The sequence below is a fragment of the Chenopodium album genome, chromosome 13, assembly GCF_948465745.1.
Source record: "Chenopodium album chromosome 13, dcCheAlbu1.1, whole genome shotgun sequence".
Taxonomy (NCBI): Eukaryota; Viridiplantae; Streptophyta; class Magnoliopsida; order Caryophyllales; family Amaranthaceae; genus Chenopodium; species Chenopodium album.
The window spans coordinates 17031578-17046813 of NC_137846.1; the positions used below are offsets into that span (position 1 = coordinate 17031578).

At 35.6% G+C, this 15236-nt stretch overlaps 2 pseudogenes across 1 annotated transcript; one reads left to right on the forward strand and one right to left on the reverse strand.

The window, feature by feature from the left end:
- Positions 1 to 4590: 4590 nt before the first annotated feature.
- Positions 4591 to 9550, reverse strand: LOC145576428 (2-(3-amino-3-carboxypropyl)histidine synthase subunit 1 pseudogene; annotated as a pseudogene). Its single transcript, XR_014098382.1, has 2 exons — positions 7933 to 9550; positions 4591 to 4766 (listed from the first exon to the last, which is right to left on the reverse strand). The product of XR_014098382.1 is annotated as a 2-(3-amino-3-carboxypropyl)histidine synthase subunit 1 pseudogene (transcript).
- Positions 9551 to 11442: 1892 nt separating this feature from the next.
- Positions 11443 to 13627, forward strand: LOC145576429 (putative pentatricopeptide repeat-containing protein At5g40405 pseudogene; annotated as a pseudogene).
- Positions 13628 to 15236: the final 1609 nt, after the last annotated feature.

The following is a 15236-nucleotide window of genomic DNA, read 5'->3' on the forward strand; positions in this document are numbered from 1 at the left end:
TTTCTAATTATTCTATCTATCATCCTTAAAATAGGATCTTTAGTCTAGTTTTTTTTAATCAAGAAATTGGTCTATCCACTCACCTAACCTCAGAGCTTACCCCCTCATGCGTATGTGATCCCTAGCTAGTATGGTGGGATCAAGAGATGATGAGCTCCTAACCACATGACTTCTTTTCACACTTCCATCTAAGTCAACATTAACTCATCGAGTGGAAATTAGGTACTATATATTCTAGCCTCTTAACAACCATCACCACCCCCTATATGGTAGGGAATGGATAAACATCAACCATGTAAGATACTCTTGTGCACCTAGTAAAATATAGTGAATGTGAGAGTAAAGTAGTATACTGTAATATATAAAACAAATTTAAAGAACAGCTGGTATTACAGTTTTCACAATACTAGATTTCTATTACATTTGTTAGGTGTTTATAAGACTAAATACAAATTAACTTAAAATAAATAAATTTTTAATCATATATTTGATGTCTGATACTTGCAAATTTGCAAATACTACCTCCGTTAATTATTAATTACAACTTTGTGTTATTATTTTGTATAAATTTATAACTGCTAAACATACGTAGTATTTGATGTGGGGGGATTATTCTGCGTGGCTGGCCATAAAGTGTGGCCAGGGTTACTCGAGTTACTCGGTCAGGGGTTACTCGAGTTACTGTTGACTAAGTAACCCTTAAGGTAACTCTTGACCGAGTAACCTCTCAAGTACACCCTAACCGAGAGTAACCTCTAACTAAGTAACTTTTGACCAAACCCCTCAAGTAACCTCTTACCGAATCCCTTAAGTAATCCTTGACGACACAATATATCCAACCACGTATAAAAATTTGCCTTTGAGGTGTCGTAAAGGGTGAGGGGTGGCTGTTGGAAAACAACAGACGGATCAGTAGAATTCCATCTCTCCAGGTTAAGTATGGGACCCACAAAAGCTACTAAGAAAAAAAAAAAAAGCTAAACAAATTAAAGCCACAAGAAACAAGAAAGAATAAGAGAATGAAACAACCAATCACCATGCTTCATTAAGATCCAAATTGATAATGATGTTTAGTTACTCCTTAATAAATTATGCTTAACAATGTTAAAAACACAAGGACTATATTAATGATTGATTACTAAAGTTAAAGATCATATAATTAATGAACCACAAAATTATTACACCTTCCACTTCATAAACCAGGTATTAGGAAACATCATATATTATGATTTATTATTACACCTGCATTTATATAGTATTCATCGTATCATATATACTATCTCATCTTCTCAAACCCTAAAAACAAACAAACTCGAGATCGAACCGCCGAAATGATTAATCTTAAACATACTTGATGCCCTACAGTTAGTACCAGAAATCTCCTGGTTTAAAACAATGACAATTAAGTTGAAACCCCATCATTTTAAACCAATCATACTGTCCAAATTTAGTAAAAAAAATAAATAAAGAAGAAATGTCAACCAACAATGATAATAATATAAGCAAAAGGTTTTAGCATGATAATATTATTAGACAGAAGAAGAAAAAAAGACAAGGTTATGTTATGTCAAAGGAAGTCATGTAATAATTAAAGGTTATATATACAATATATATGGTATAAAACTATATAATATAATATGTTACAAATTAAGTATATAATCATGCATGATTATATATGATTAATGAATAGAGAGTAAGTAGTAGTGCCAAAAAAAAAATGAAAAAAAAAAATGGGAAGCTTTTGTGTCCCCAAGGAAGCATGCTGAAACAAAGATACAGTTGGATGGACTGATGATGTATGATGCTTCCTCCGACAGAGAATGTCTCAAAGTTCAAAGGTTGCCTTTATATACATGATTTAGGACCACTGTTACTGCCCTGGTGCAAAAGAAAAATTATACCTTAAAAGACACATAAATAGAAAGATAGAGAGAGAAATTTAAAGGAGGATGAAAGAGCCATTGGATAACAAGATTAGAAAAAGAGATTACACTTGCTCTACAAGGAGATTATAGTATTATTTACAACCAATCTGAATTAGGTTCGATTTTGAGTTATTTTCAGATGATGAGTCATATGTACAAGTCGATTTTCGTTGGTGTTTTGGGTTTATTTTGAGTTTGAATTGTCAAATAGTAATTTTACAATTCGGTTGATTTTGATTGGAATGATGGTTTGGTCAATTTTTGGTCTTGTAGTCAATTATTCAATTATAACTCATTTTTGCCTTAAGGTGTATTGTGAATCAAGTTTGGGTCGTTTCATGGTTGCTAAAATCAAATTGTGTCAAACTCAAGTTGTATAGGTTTAATTTATTCAATTCAAGCAAATTAATTTCAACAACTTATCCGTCAAAAAAAAAAAAAAAATCAACTTAAAACCAACTAATTTCATGTAATAATTCAAGATAGTGCACATTCTTTCCAGTCAAGTCTATATATATAACACTTAACAATAATCTTTAAATATTTTTCTACAAAAATTAAAAAGAGATTGCATTATTTGTAACATCAAAATATTAATGAGATGATAAAGAAAGACAAAAAAAATGTTGAAAGAAGGACCCTCGAAGGTTGATAATATCTACTATTAATGACTAAATGGCCTACATGGCCCTATATTTATTGGCTTTTGGGGTTTCTTTCCTTTCTTTTCTTCAAGTGCCCACTCTAATAACCTGTACCTGCCAATACAGTACCACACGGCTTCACTTTTTTCCTCCTTTATTTTCCCTTTTTTTTCTTTTCTTTGAAAAATTTGTATTAGTCCTAAATTATTATACTTTCTCTGTTTCAATATAAATACATCAGTTCGCGTATTTAACTTTTTTTTTTTACAAAATACAAGACATTTTAGAATATCTTTAGGCATACTGTCAACACCTTAACCTTTTTATACTACTTTCATGTATTATTATTTGCAATAAAGAGATTTTGTATCAAATATAAAATATATCTTTAATTCTTTATCCCTTAAAAAAAATAAAACATGCCTTTTTTTATAAGTAATAACACATGGAGATAATATTATACTTTGTTATAATTACTTCGTAGTAGATATCGGGTGTGTTTGGTAAACAACTTATTTGAGCAAAATTAGCTTATTTGACCAACATTAGCTTATTGACTATTAAATAAGCTTCCCATTTAAGGTGTGATGGGAAGCTTATTAAAAGAGCTTATTCCACTAAATAAGCTCTTTTAGAAAAAGCTTTTTCAAATAGTTTATTGATTAATATATGGTGAAATGACACTTATACCCCCATTTAATTCAAAATCCTGCCTAAATTACCTATCCCACAATTAGTTTATTGGTCATTTCACATACTCAAACAACTTTAAGCTATCAGCTATTTACTAAACACTTTTATACAATCAGCTAATAAAATAAGTTAGTCAAATCAGTTAATACAATCAGCTAACTTAATCAGATTCAGCTTTCAGCTATTCACCAAACACGGCCATTATTGGTCAAAAATGTGTATTCGTATTAAATTAATGCATTTACTTTAAACGGAGGTACTTGTATATTATGAGGAAAAAAAAAGTCATTAGTAATATTGAAAAAAAAAGAAAAGAAAAAAAAATAGGCATGAGTTATAATTGCACTCTAAACAGTCGTTTTCATTCAAGTAAAAGGAGATTCCATGACAAAGATGTGTTACATGCTCTGACAAACTACTGCTACCAATTACACCACCATTATTTTCCCCTACTCACTCATACTCATAGGGGCACCCATTTTCGTCTTTCTGATTTCTCAAGATATAAAGTTTTTGCATTTTCTAGATTTCTTTGATTGAATTGTGTTCTTCACGTAACCTTCTTAATAGATCCCATTTTTCAGAGATTTTAGGGTCATGTTATATATTGACCCTTAGGAATGACCCTTATAAAATAAACCGACTCATCAATTTAACATGTTTGTAATTCTCTAAGGACCTGTTCTGATTTACAGAACAGAACTGAGCTGAACTGAATTGTTTATGAGAGACGGAAATTAAGAACTGAAGTGAAATTAAGCTGAATAGAATAGGCCCTAAAATACAAAATATATTTACCGTAACAGTAAGTTTAGGTAAGTTTTATAAGACGAGTATTTCTGGTACTCTGTATTTCTTTTGTTACAAGACTCCACATAGGTTTCCAAATTCCAATCCATATAAATTGCCGAGAATACCCTCGATCAAGGTCCATCTCTGTCAGGAGGGGGTAGATTGACATTATGGACATCAGTAGGACATGAAAAAATAGCAGTGATTTTAGAAGGTACGGAACACCACACGTCCACAGTTGATGTCTTCATGGCTTATCCTCAGGATCTGCTTTTTCTCCATAGCAAGAAATAAGTAATTGGCCATCTCCAAATCTTGTTGGTGTCTTTAATTTGGGATATTTGGTACTCTGGTACATGACAATCTCATCAGCCACTCTGTACCTACTTCACTAGTTAGATCTGTGGCAAGATTTTCATCACCCAAACTTAATCCCATTTGACAGTACACGGTTTTGACTCGAACATAACTGGACCTGATTTAAAAGCTAAGATAAGCAATAATGATTGATTTATCATACCCAGTAATAAGCTACTTCTACTTCACTATAGATCCAAGAAGTTGACCCGTACTTAATTTGACCTACGCCACTCATTTGCCACTTCCAAAGTGATTAGCAAAATAGCAAGTGCAGATATTGTCCTTTGAAAGTCATAATTTCTGAATTCTGAAGAGAACCAGAGATTATAATCGTTTGATTTGTCACAGGTACCTAAGGCAATTAAACATCAACAAAAAAAAGATTGTACATTTATATAACAAGCCAATTTTCAAGAGCTTCAAATTTTTTGAACATAAATACACCAACAGAGGTGAACACTGAATTCCACCTGTTTATAAGCATAAAGTATTTTGTTCCGGAATAATCTGTAGAATTTGTACCACTTAAATTTTATTTTTAGGAGACCATCCTTAACGAATCAGTGCAAAACTGTACTGAATTGCAAACTATCACAACAAGTGAACCAAATTACCAAACGAACACCATTCATTGAAGAAAAAAGTAAAAAGTTCATGGTATGGTCCATTTAACCAGCCATACCCCATGTAAGTCTATCACTAAAACCAATAGATCTTATATCCAACAAATTCGAGGGAAGAAAAAAAGTACAACTACAGTAGATCATGTTATGTTTCAGCCTAAAATAGAAAAAGATGTGGATAAGCACATGCAAGTTTATGATCTAACTATTTTTTCCATTGTAAGTTTTGAGCAAATCTTCTGCTTCATGACAACAACAGGCCACTCAACCTATACATTTGCTTGTAAATCAATCCAGAAATTGACTAATCGCCTATACAACCAAGCAAGACATCTAGTAGAAAGGGTTTGCCGGAAATTCTGCTGATACATTATACATAGCAGAACAGACGGTATAAGAACTTTCACGAGTAAACCGACCTATATTTCACATAAATGGTAAAGCCCGAGCAGGACCTGTCTTAGTATACCCACCCGGGTCAGGGCCTTTTGAAGGGGCCCCACCTCGTTGACAGCTCAACTGACTGCCCATGGCCCACCTAATTCAGAATCAATCCACCCGATTCTGTATCTGCCTAGAGACAGCTACACAAGTAGTAAAGAACAGATTGATTTTACTATTTTGACAACAAAAATTTGACCAGTAGCAATCTTCTGTTCAGGGTATCTTCCTCTATAGCTGTTTACATCTAAGTGTCTAAGCCAGATGAATATCAGTTGCCATCATACGCTCAATATCAAATAAAAGTTTGAACATGCCTCAGCCAGAAAATGGAACAGGAGTTTTACCATGATACTTCACACCAATCAGTATCCAATTGCAGCACAAAACTGCCTACCATCCACTCAAGCAGCTGCCCAGACAATGCTGCTCGAATAACCAAACTCTTCACCTAATTATCTAGACAATTTGGTCCCGTTATTCAACATTGTGTCATAACTATGGATACAGACACTTCAATTTGGACTAACATCGCCCCATTACTTCCATAAAAAACCAGAGTCTGAAGCCAGAACACGAACTTCTTCAGTTCGGCTATGCTCTTTTCACCAGAAAACCCCATACACGTCTTAAGCTGAACTTGATAGACCTTATTTGAACTTATCTAAACATACAAACCCAAATGCTAACAAAGCCTACCATAGACCTAATTTGAACTTATCTAAACATACCAACCCAAATGCTAACAAAGCACACCATATTTGTATTATACTTTAAAAGACCTTTACTTTGTACTACTGTATAAAATGATTCAAAATTATACAACCTTACCTAAACATATGTGAGCTAATTATCCCTGATTTGAACTTTTTGAAGCTGATCCAAACTTATTAGACCTGAAACCTATTGCTCAGCTTATTATAGCCTAAGTAACATAGACAAGATGACAGATTTTAAGCTCTAACCAAGCTTTTTCCAACTTGATATCCAACTTCAGTTCTGATGATTTTCACCCTTGACAAACCAGCTTTGTACAAATACCAACTAACCCCATAGCCATTCATCTTAATGGACCACAATTATTTCTAGAGGGCCAATTTACTCTAGCAGCAGGTGTCTTCAATAATGAACCCTTTTTCCATTGGCCACATGACCACATACAATCAGAGGAAAAGCTCTACACTGCTTTAAAAAATTCAATAACACATCTTCGCCTATTTAAGCCATGGGTAAGTTGGTTACATCTCTTCCTACTGAAAACGTGTTGTTGCTCATATTATCTCTTCCAGTCCATTTTCCATACTACTCTTCCATACAGTAATTAACTTATCAAGTGTGACAAAAATTTTAATTTTGTTCTCATCATTCAATTTATTTCCTTGCTTTGCTATCTCTTAATATAAATTTTCTGTAACGAGACTTCCTTTTTACACCCAACATGTACACTTTATCACCTCAAACCAATGTTGCTAACAGATTCCTTTAAAATATTCAAATTAGAAAAATTGCCTCATATAGAGCATGACATAAAAAAGATACTATGCATAATTCTTATTATGTATGCAAGACAGCACAAATTATTTCTTGCCAGCTATAAAAATAATACCATTACATGCTTAGTTGTCTGGCAAAATCAATAGACATTTAATGCTATCCCCAAAGTGCTTCTAACAAGCATTCTGATTACTTCATATGATCTTTCCTCAGTCTATTAATATGGTAAATGTGAACCCGAAGATCATCGGGTTCTATTTACTTAGGGAATCCTTCATTACTGTTCTTCCTACTACAACTTTTTTACAGTAGGTATCAATTTATCAGAAAGCATATCAGGCTACCCTAGCATATCAATCCTTCCCTTGACTTCATATGAAAATCAAAACTTTACAAAGATTAATGTATGGTACTATACAACAAGCCAAAGGTTCTTGTCAGTTGTTTCTGTATATGCTGTTCTTTTGAATTCTCTCCCTCTCCTTCGTTTTTCTTCCTTCTCTTTGTTTCACCAAGATCCATCATCCATCCCCTATCTCCATCTCACTATTTACCTTAATTCCCCTACTTCCATTTCAAATCCTCAGTTCTTTTTTGAGTTTTATAATTTAGGTTACCGGATTCATTAACAACCAAGTCTATCTACATCCATATTGGTGATGCCATTTGTCCACAATAAAGCATAGTAGTAAACAGTATCTTTGTTTTTTGCATTTTAATTTTTTTTTTTTTGGTGCTCACGAGGGGCAAAGCCCCATTTTTGCATTTTAATCATAGAATTAATAAGTATCTTTGCCTATGAATATCATATAAATCATTCACAAGAATTAATAAACAAAGGAAAGAAATAAGAAAAAGTGGGACGTCCCTTTCATTTCTTGTAAACTAATATCGTACATTCAATCAGTTAAGAACAAGAAGATCCACATAAACGAACAAAGACAGGAGAAAGAGTATTACAAGTCATGTTGGCTCTTCCACTTGGAGTGCTGCAAAATTGCCTAGCCTTCTGCTTGAAGGACGGTCGTTAGAAGCCACAAAACCATGAGACAAATGCACATGGTTTATAAACATAATAAATCAGGAGACTCTCCCATCAGCAACATTTGATCGAAGATTTCTTCTAGTAGGGCGATTTTTCCCCTTCATGTAACTTGAATTCCAATCTCCTCCATCCTGAGCATAGTAATCCATAGGATAATCACCTCCATGATCAACCCCACCTTTGTTATTTTCATTATCACAACCACAACTCCCCCCATTTCTCCCACAATCAACACCAACAACACTATCATCTCTCTCCCACCAACCACGAATCAAGCCAAGCGCAATCTCAGCCTCAAACGGATTCAACAAAGGCCTATGGAAAGCCTCACCCCAATCAATCGATAATCGAGGACAAGCAATTTGAATCCAAGCATCAATCGAGTCCTCAAACAACTCAATCCTAGAAGGTGATATTTCCGACATTAAAACAACGGTCCATGACATCCCTTTCTCCTCCATCTTCCTCTCCAACCTCTCAAGACTCTTCGGGTTCCCCTGCCTCCCAAGTGTCCCCAACACAACTCCCCAATTCTTAGCCTCTTTCGCCTTCAAAACCGCCCTCATTCTCGAATCCTTCATCCCCTTATGATCATACTCCTCCAAAAACAACCTCCCCAAATAGGGATCATATCGAAACGCCTTAACCCCGGGATTCGCAATCATAAACGCCTCTAAATGAAACCTCCCATCAGCAACAAACACAATCACCAAATCTCCATCATCCCCACCAACCCCAACACCCCCAAAATCCTTCATTGAAACCTTAGGTGCAGTACACCCCAAAACCTCCCCAGCAGACAACGGTTTCGATTGCGGAACCAAAACCCTAAACCCTAATCTCTCAAGCTCAACCTTAACCCCCCTAATTGCCCCAGCAAACTGAATAGTCCCAGCAACAGCCAAATTCCTACTACCCAATTCATTCAATTCAATCGTCTTAACAAGTTTCGAAACATCAATCCCAATTTCAACAAAAACATACAAACAAGGGATTACCGTATTATCCACCGGAACAAGACAGCTATGTCCGTAATGAATGAGGAGATCAGCGCCAAGCGCAGCAGCAGAGAGGTCGTCGACGCAACAAGCGCCGTAAGTGACGTCAGCAAGGACGAAGACGTCGGAAGCAGAAGCGAAGGTGCGGAAGATGTCGGAGAGAGAGAGGGAGTACATGAGCAACCCTTCGGGAAGTTGGAGCGCGATGCGCGGTGAAGGGGAGGAGAGAGAGAGGATTCGATGGACGGATTTGTGGATTTCGAAGTTGTAATTGGAGGGGAGGAGAGAGATTGCGGCGTTTAAGGAAGGATTGTTGAGGATTGAGGATGGGATTTGGTTTCGTATGAAGCGTTTTGGTTGGGGTTTTGGGGTGGTTTTCTGGGTTGTGGTTATGGCGGAAGGTGGTATTGGTTGGTGGTTTTCCGGTGGTGGGGTGTCGGAGTTTTTCTCCATTTTTGGTTGGTTTGAGGTTTAGTTTTGGCGTTGGTAGGGAGATGGTGAACTGTTTATAAGTTTGCACTTTGCAGTTATTTCTGGCTTTTTGCAACTTCGGTAATTCTTACAAAGTAATTTCTTACCTTAGCACCGCGCAAGGATTGGGAATACTAAAAAGACCCTATGGAAAAAAAAAAATCATGTGACTGAGGTTATTTGATTAAGAGATACTCAATCAAGGGTTCCATGATCAAGAGTTACACGATTGATTAGGGGGTACTTATGCGGACATGCTAAAGGTTACTGGTCAGTCGGTCAGGGATAATTCGATCAGTATTTCGGTGTGTTAACCAGTCACATAGTCACACAAAAAGACGCGTTGTTTTGCAATATATTTTTTTTGTCTATTACTCATTTAAGGCCAAATACTTCTTTCCTCCATGCCCACCTAAGATTATCTTTAGAGGTGGGCATGGGCCGTGCGCGGCAGGCACGGGCCCGACACGAGATTGGCCCCGCATGGCACGATCCCTACCAGCGGCACGACACGGTGACCGAGAAGTGGGCCGTGGGACGTGCCATGAACACAATTTTAAGAATCCGGCACGAACCCGCGGGCGGCATGGTAGTTTGGTCCGCCAGCATGGCATGACACGACCATAAAATAACATAAATAATAATAAAGAACAATAATAATAAAAATAAGAATAATAAAAAGAACAATAATAATATAATAATAATAATAAACATAAATATAAATATAAATTAATAAAATTATTTAAATAGTATATCCATTTTAAAAGTTGTTAAAAAAATTAAAAAAAATAATGGACGGCCCGGTGCCCGGCATGTGGGCCTTGCTGTGGGCTGGGGTGTGCTAAAAGGTGGCCCGGCACGACACATTGCCCACCTCTAATTATCAACAAATATTAACTAAAAAACTATGAGCAAACAAAATCTCGGAGAGAAACAAAAAAACCTACTTAGGATATTATAATGTCTCCAAAAATAATTTGAAATTGGCTTATAGGTAGTAAATTTAATGAAAAAGGAGCAAATATATATTTGTAAATGTGCATGGAAAGATTAAATATTTAAAATAGAAATTATAATTAAACATTTGTATAATAGGCGATGCTCGCCAAGATTTTTTTTTTTTTTTTATTTACAAAGAGTTCATTGATTGAAAACAACAAGATTAAGGTTAAAAGTTGCAATTTGTTTAATTTTTATACCAATTCGTTGCAACCTTTTAACCTTTATACTAACTTATACACCACTGTATCATTAAGGTGCTGACTTTTATACTAATATGGTTATTGTCTTAGGGCATGTTCTCATTGACTGAACTCAGCTGAACTGAACTGAAATGAGCTTAAATGAATATTTTATGAGAGAGGAAAATTAGGAACTGAACTGAACTGATTAGAGCTGAACTCAACTGAACTCAACTGAACTGAGCTGAACTGAATTGAACTGAACTGAAAATAAACGTATGAGAACAGACCCTTATAGTATGCTGGATTTTCAAGCATGTATTTCAAAGTTTGATATTTCCAACTCCTAAAATTTGATATTCATTATTTCTTCCCCAAACTATGAGTATGACTACTTACTAGTACTTCACTTATGGCAAGTAGTTCTACCATCGCAACTCCAACTGAACACAATTGCCTATCATTAACATTTAACTTTCTACCCTAGTTTCATTTTCCCATGCCCCCTCTTCACACCATAATATACACCTTTCCAATTGAGAAAACAACACTTATCTAACTCAATTAGCAATTTATACACCTATTCTAATACTAAAAATTCTAGGATAATCAAACGTATTTTGATCACCTTAAGCCATTTTACGTGGTATGATGTAGTCCACAATATAAAAAAAAAAAAAAATGGGCCCTCCAATACAAGTAAATAAACTTTCTTCTTATAATTAGTGTACTATATCATGCCAATGACATACTCAATTAGTCGTACATCTTAAAACATTGCTAGGTAACTTTTACCAATGACATTTTTTGGCTCCAAAACCCATCATTTAAAATCAAGCAAATTCATCCTTTCCCTCCTAGACAACCACCAATGCCTTACCATCCCTCACCTCAACCAAATCCAATCCCACCTCATTACTTCCGGCACGCTTTCCGACACGCTTTCCGACACTTACGCTGTCGGAAAACTCGTGTCGGCTTTCGCAAACCACCCTACACACCTTTCTCATGCTTATAAACTCCTCCTTTTCTCACCTAATCGCTCCAATTACATGTGGAACTCTTTGATCAAATTTTTCATTGATAATCATGAACCCATCAAAGCGATTTCTTTATACAAGAACATGATTTCTTCTGGTTCTTTTCCCAATAATTATACATTTTCATTTGTTATTAAAGCTACTAATGATATTTGTGATTTGCCTTTAGGAATTATGCTTCATGCTCAGAGTATCAAATTGGGTTGGGAGAATTATGATTTTGTGCAAAATGGGTTGATTCATTTGTATGCTATGTGTAATGCGGTTGATTCATCTCGTAAATTATTTGATGTGAGTGCAATTAAGGATGTCGTTACATGGACTGCTGTGATTAATGGGTATGTTAAAGATGGCCGAATTGTGGATGCACGAAAGATGTTTGATGAAATGCCTGAGAGAAATGTTGTTTCTTGGAGTGCGATGATCACTGGGTATGCTCAAATGGGGTTCTTTGAAGAGGCTCTGGAAGTCTTTAATGATATGCAGATAAATGGATTTAGGCCTAATCATTCTTCCTTGGTTGGGGCACTTACGGCATGTGCGGGTCTTGGAGCTTTTGATCAAGGGAGGTGGATACATGCGTATGTTGATAGAAATAGGATGGAATTGGATGTGAAATTAGGCACGGTGCTGGTTGATATGTACGCGAAATGTGGGTGCATTGAAATGGCTAATCGTGTGTTTGAGGATATGCCATCTAAGGATGTGTTTGCTTTTACTTCTTTAATTTCTGCACTGTCAAATCATGGGCAGAGTGAGAGGGCAATTGAATTGTTCAATAGAATGCAGCGCGCAGGGGTTGATCCAAATGGGGTTACATTAATTTGTGTCCTGGCTGCATGTAGTAGAATGGGTTTGGTAGACAAGGGATTGCAGATATTCAAAAGTATGAAACACTGGTATGGAATTGAACCGGGAGTTGAACACTATGGCTGTTTGATTGACCTCCTAGCAAGGTCAGGAATGCTACAAGAGGCAGCACGGCTAGTGAGAAAGATGTCAGTGAAACCCGATTCTTATGTATTGGGTGCACTACTCAATGCTTGTCGAGAATATGGTGATGTTGAGTTGGGGGAAGAAATTGTCAAACAGTTAATGGAGCAAGGTCTCGACTATAGTGGGGTTCACACACTTCTTTCAAATATTTATGCATCAGCGAAGAAGTGGGATGGAGTTATGCATGTACGGGAACAGATGCAAGAGAAGATGGTGAGAAAGGTGCCAGGATGCAGCTTAATTGAAGTGGATGGCGTTGTTTCTGAATTTGGTGCTGGGCATAGGTATCACAAGCGAATGGAGGATGTAATGTTGTCTTTGCTTCAAATGGACAAGCACTTGCGATCCTTCTTGCTAGATCATAGTATTGCTCTTGGCTCTTGCACCTGAATTACATATTCCTAATGAGGAAGTTGTGGTCGGTTTTATGGTGTTCAGAAAAATCTATCAGTTCCACCACCCTCAGCAAATTAACAGAGGCAACTGCAGATGACAGTTAGTTGATTCATTTAAGCATGAAATAACCATCTTTTTATCTTGCTAATTAAGGAGCAATTGGAGCAAAATTAGGATTTGGTCTCTAAGACTCCAAAGTTATGCTGCAGGGTGCTTGCTAGTCTATATGCGCTGTGGGTTCTAAGATGTACCATTGCCTAATCAATCTACTAAATTAGGTTTGGTTTGTGAGAGTTGAGACTCTAACCAACAAAACTCACCTCTACGTCCAAATAACATAGGCACTATACATGTGCGGTACAAATTACAAAGATGATTTCCAGAGTACTATAAGCTCATCTTCACAATCCATGTTATATTTGCTCTGAACAAAAGCTTGTGTGTTTAACTCATACGGTATAACTTTATTTAGAACTTCCTATAGTTTACTTCCTTAGTTGAAGATTGAATGTTACATTTTCCTCTGTATACCTATCCTCCTCCTCCTTTGTCCGTCCTCATTTGTCCTAAACACGGCCTCGATACCAAAATGTATTACATACGCCATTATCATCTACTCTAATAGCACATGGAGTACAAAATATGCACACACTTTACGCCACTAAGAGAATAATGCAGCAGAAATCCTGAATTTGACTCCTCTCACATTCAAGCAGTCTAATCTTTCTTCTTTTTTTGGCTGAACAATTTAATATGTCTTTCACTTAATTATTTAATGGTTTCTTTGCTTTAAGCCATGATAGGACGTCAACTATATGATCGTCCATTTGTGGTTGTCAACATTTCACAAATATCGTTTGTCTATGTCAAATTGTCATTCTTGTAAGCTTCTAAGGGACTGTTCTCATTGACTGAATTAAGTTGAACTGAATTGAACTGAACTGAACTTATTAGAGCTGAACTGAACTGAATATTTTATGAGAGAAGGAAATTAAGATAAGAACTGAACTAAACTGAACTTATTATAGCTGAACTGAACTGAACTAAACTGAAAATAATCTATTGAGAACATACCCTAAATCTGACTTAAATTCCATACTTACATGGGTTTTGTACTTTTTGCAACAATTAATTGTTACAATTTCACAATTTTAGCTATGTTCTGGCATTATTAGTCCCCTACCAAGTATGCATTAGGACTTCGTTGATACAATTTTGTACCAAAAATTGAAATATAGCAATTTTGTCATAATTTTTACAATTAAGTACCACTTTGAAACAATATACAAGAATGAAGTATCGTATACAAGTAATAATTCTTTATTTACTGGGAACAAAACATGAATAATAAATATTTCGCATATAATAGTATAGAAAAAACAGGAAACCAAACTTCTTTACTCTGTCTCAACATAGTGTAAGGTGCATAAACTTTTCTAATATGTACTGCGTATTATGTTAGGAATCACACCTAACGCTTAAAAAAAATAGAAAAAAAAACTCTAATAAGGTGCTAGGGCCTGTTCTCATTAACTGAACTGAACTGAACTAAAATGCATATTTTATAAGAGAAGGAAATTAGGAGCTGAACTGAACTGAAAATAATCGTATAAGAACCCCTAAGTTGTCTACTTACTATACTTTGTATGAAGAGTGTCAAACCAAATAGTTACTTCGTTTATGATTAGTTTCCATATTGTTTGGGTGAGAAAATTAATTTCTAGTGTTCACAATTTCATGTTTGTTTGTGGGGATTGAGATTAAAATTTGGAAATGAGCTTACGAATATTTGTCTTCTATTCTCAAGGATATACTTGGGGGAAGGTGATATTAGGGAAAGGGGATTAATTTAGGCCAAAGTAAAAACTCTTAATGATGTTAAAGGAGTATATTAATAAATAATAATGGTAGTTCTATAAGTTTGTTATTTATTTACAATATAATCCCAACACCAACCAAAAATGGGCATTGATCCTATTTCTATAATTTCTTGATTCCCAATCTTCAAACTCTCATTCACAGATGACAAACGACTTGTATATGCATCTTGTAAAAGAACCAAAAATGTCAAGGAAGCTTGTTGCTCTAATGATTTTGACATATGGCTGTATTTCCAATTGATTCCTAGGGTCCCAGA